General features: G+C 43.4%; 1 pseudogene; it reads left to right on the top strand.

The window, feature by feature from the left end:
• Window positions 1-1215: 1215 nt before the first annotated feature.
• On the top strand, window positions 1216-4388 carry LOC107686508 (uncharacterized; annotated as a pseudogene).
• Window positions 4389-4610: the final 222 nt, after the last annotated feature.

Raw genomic sequence — 4610 nt, 5'->3', positions numbered from 1 at the left:
CACCAGAGTATATTTCTGATTTAATTAGTTTACATCAACCTTTGAGATCTCTTCGCTCCAATGATCAGCTGTGTCTGACGGTTCCTTGATCTCGCTTGAAATGTAGAGGTGATAGAGCTTTTTCCATAGCAGCTCCTAGACTATGGAATGCGCTCCCGCTGTCCTTAAAAACATCTCCTACTCTAGGTCATTTCAGAGGGTGTTAAAAACGTATTTACTTTCCTTAACTTTTAATAATGTGTTGTAAACTGTATGTATTTTTGGTTGTATGCATTTGTCACAGTTATGGACTGTTTGTGGTGTTTTCTGCCTCATGTGCCCATATTTGGTCATTCCTGTTCTCGTTGTGTCACTATTAGTTGAGCCTCCTCACCTGTCTGTCCCTCATTAGCACCCCTATTATAGTCAAGTCTGTTCATTCTGTCTTGGTCCGGTATTGTTGATGTTACCCTGTGTGTTAGACCCTCTTCTTCGTGTGGATTACCATTAAAAGTGTTTGTTGTTATAATCTTCGTCATGCCTTCATCTCCCTAACAGCAGTCGTGTAACAGAATATCGGACCAAGAAGTGATAGTGCGCAGCATGTGTTCCCGCGATTTGTTTTTCTGTTTTGCCAGTATTTCTTTTGTGTTATTATGGTCAACCAAGAGCCCAGCCTACCTCCACCCTTCTTCGTGGAGCTACAGTTTGAGCCCACCGCAGACGGAGAGCCAGAGCATGCTGCGACCGACGAGCTATCGCCTAGGAGAGCGACAGTGCTGAGGATCGCCCCGGAGCCAGAGCCTCAATCGATGTCAGTCCAGGTGCGCGAGCCGGCTGCTAGACATGCAATGGTGGAAGTGTCAGTAGGGAGCGAGGGCACGGAGGAATGCCCCGCCCACTGCACCATCGCTAGGGGTGAGCTGAGGCTGCACTCAGAGGATGTTAACATATATGCAGACATGCCATGCCCCCTCTTCTCCCGACTTCGTCTGAACTCTCTGCCTGCCCTGAATTATCTGTCTGCCCTGAATCATCTGTCTGTCCTGAAACGACCATGGAGGTCGTAACTGAACTGTCTGTTTATATTGAACTGTCTGTCTGCCTGGAATTATCTGTCTGCCCTGAACACCATGGGCCGCCATCATGGCTGTGGCCTGGGTCCCGCCTGGCTCCTCCAAGTTCCTCCTGTCTCCTCCCTGGCTCCTTCCTCCATCTGATCTGCCCTGGTCCCTTATGTCTCCATCCTGGCTCCTCTCTCCATCATCTCCACCCTGGACTCTGTTCGTCATCCTCCTCCCGGATGTCCGTCCTCCGGCCGAACCTCCACCTGTATTGTCCCCTCCACCTCCACCCCCTCCGTCCCTCCCTTTGTGTCTACGGCGCGAGGTCGCACCTTCCGGGAGGGGGGCGAACTGTCACAGTTATGGACTGTTTGTGGTGTTTTCTCCCTCATGTGCCCATATTTGGTCATTCCTGTTCTCGTTGTGTCACTATTAGTTGATCCTCACCTGTCTGTCCCTCATTAACACCCCTATTTATAGTCAAGTCTGTTCATTCTGTCTTGGTCCGGTATTGTTGATGTTACCCTGTGTGTTAGACCCTCTTCTTCGTGTGGCAGAGTCATGACAGTATTTGTTTATTTTTGTTATTTTCATGTACAGCACTTTGGTACCCATTGTGGTTTTTGAAAGTGCACTAGAAATAAAGTTGAGTTGAGTACATGCTATGAACAGTTTAGGAGGTACTTTCGAATTTTACATGACAGGTGCTCAATGCAATGAATGTGAGAACCTTCACCAGAATGACACATCGAAATCATGTACATAACTACATTCTGCCTTCTGTGCTGCATAAATGGTGATCACACCAGACTGACCTGCTTGAGGAATTAAAACAGAGCAAAACTGTATCTCTTGGTGGTGATATGAGCGCCGACAGTCCAGGCCATTGTGCAAAGTATGGCTCATATTTGATGATGGATCTCAGCACAAACAAAATTGTTGATATCCAGCTCGTACAAGTAAATAGATTACAAAAATCTAGAAAATGTGCTCAGCAGAGCCAGACCTCCACCAATTTCAGAGTTTTGAAGTCTATACTTAAATAAATGTTATTTCTGTTTATGATCCATAGAGCAATGAAGTAGGAAGCAGTGTCCGTATGGCAAAGGAAGGGCTTATCCAGAGTCTGGAATTTCTTGAAAGATCTGCTGTCAAAGTAGCTTCCTTGGTGACAGACTGACACACCCAGGTTCAAAAGTTTGTCCGGGAACAGAAACCAGACATTGACCACTTATATGATGTATGGCATTTATGTAAAGGTAGGATCATTTTTAAAATGTAGTTTATTGAATATATGTAGCACAGCTAATCATGTGCAACATTAACACCCACTGTAGAACAAATATTTTACATCATTTTAAAATGTTCTAAGCACTCACCAAGAAGTTAGATGCCATCTCCAAGGAGAAGGGCTGCAACAAGATCAAAATGTGGAAAGAGGGCATTAAAGCCTCTACTGGTCAGCATCTGGTTCATCCAATAGAGAGTACTCAATCAACGTTAACTCAGCACACCTGAAACGATGATAGGTGCATGGGAACAAAATCAAACAAACATTTGAATCAAAAATAAGTAACGAACCCGCACACTATCAATACTTGCTAATTCTTAAACTTTATTTATCACACGCAACGTTTCGGTCCACTGACCTTCATCAGGCAAATGTGTCATCCAGTAGAGAGGAAACAGTGGCAAAATGGATATCTCTTCTTAACCACATCCAGAATGTGCATGTCCATGAAAATCCACTCTTCCCAAAGTGCCTCCACCCTCCTTCCGCTGACAAAAACAAGTGGCTGAAGCCTGGTACACCACTATTCAATAGAAATGATGTCATTTAATTAGAATCCTGTAATATACAGTACTCACAACTGCTATGCACTCATCATATTTTATGTATTAGTTATTCTCTGTCCCCCTCTAGCAACAAAGGCCACCTACAAGCTGGAGAAGGTGCTAATGAACAAGCGTGTTCTGGGTGATGTTAAAAAGCTGAGCCCTCTCTACCAAATATCTGCCTTGGAAGGGTTCCACAGTGTGATTCTACGGTTCGCACCAAAAAAACGTGGCCTTAGGAATGCTCGGCAGGTAGTCATGTTGTCAATATTGTTTATTAAAAGCCCTTTACCAACGGCTGAGCCACTCTTGTCTACAGGAGCAGCGCATGCGCATCATGGAAGCTTTTCATTTTGGCACCCATGTTAGCAGATTATAGCAGCCACACAGGTAGAAAGATGGGCAGTGTGGCCATGGTGTAACTATGTTGGAGTAATTCCAAACAAATCCTTCTCATTTCAGACTTTACCTGGCTGCCTTGCATTTCAATGAAAATTCTGGCAGTACCCAAGCAAGGACTGCAGCAGGAGAGCTGCAGTTCCAAATTAAATTTCCAAAGGCCAAGAGAGGGGAACATGTTGTGTCCATAGTGAAGACCAAATATATTACTGGTTAGTTAATTCTCATTTGTTTGTTGCATTTATGCATTTGCCCCGAGATTTTAGCACCACTTGAGTGACAAGGTGTAGCACATTTGCCAGCGTGACAAAATTCTAAACAAGCAGTAAACACAATTTCTATGGCAGTTACTTTTGTTAACAGTTTGTCAGCAGTTGGGATCTTATGAATGATTTGAGTTGAATTACTGAAATAAATGAACTTTTCCACAACATTCTAATTTATTGAGATGCACCTGTATATGCTATGTGCTCTCTCCTGAGTTTTAGAATATGTGACTGAGCATACGGACCTCCTTTTTAACGAGGTCATCCATGACCCTGCACCCTTTGTGGCTGAGATGAAAGCAGTGGTTGTTCCTGGATTCCTGTGTTCACAGTATGAGAGACCTGCAAAATCAGACGCAATTGCTAGCTATGTGTCCAGGTTCAGCTATCCAGGTTGGGTGGGAACAGCTTCAACACATGGTGACCCACACCCATCTAACCCCACAATCCTTTTCCTAATCAATCAGCTGTTTTCTGCCAATATGTAAGTCACCATCTCCACCGTACTATTCTGGCCCTTGCTTAAAATTTTTGTTATCTTGGTAATATATACATTACTTTAGCTCTGCCTGCCTCTGTGTTCCTAAGACGTACCTCCTGCATCCCTGAAACTTTCTTCCAGTTTTACTCTATGTTTTGATGGAAATGTCTCAAAAAAAGGACAATACACCTGTAAATTGTTGAGGTGTTTATCTGTCTGCTTAGCTGTGGTAAGGTCAAACAGTGAGGGCAGAACAACCCCTCTGAAAAGAGTTTAATTTATTTGTTTGATTTGTCTTATTTTTACTCTCCATTTTGGTCAGGTCTTACAGAATGGGACCCAGAAGAAGACAGTTATATGTAATACTCAATGTTGGGAGTAACACATTACAAAAGTAATGCATTACAGTAACGGGTTACTTTTTGCTGTAACGCAGTAGTGTAAGGCATAACTAGTCAATTTTCAGTAATATTTTACTCGGTACATGTTCAGTAACGCTTGCGTTACAACACACTTTTAGGCCAAAATTTAGTTGTTCAAAGAAAAAAAAAAAACAGCAAGACCGCGAGACATTAACGAATCAAA

The sequence above is a fragment of the Sinocyclocheilus anshuiensis genome, unplaced genomic scaffold, assembly GCF_001515605.1.
Source record: "Sinocyclocheilus anshuiensis isolate Anshui unplaced genomic scaffold, SAMN03320099.WGS_v1.1 scaffold1585, whole genome shotgun sequence".
Classification (NCBI taxonomy): Eukaryota; Metazoa; Chordata; class Actinopteri; order Cypriniformes; family Cyprinidae; genus Sinocyclocheilus; species Sinocyclocheilus anshuiensis.
Note: the sequence above shows the minus strand (reverse complement) of the source record. Positions and strands in the feature narration are given on the sequence as shown.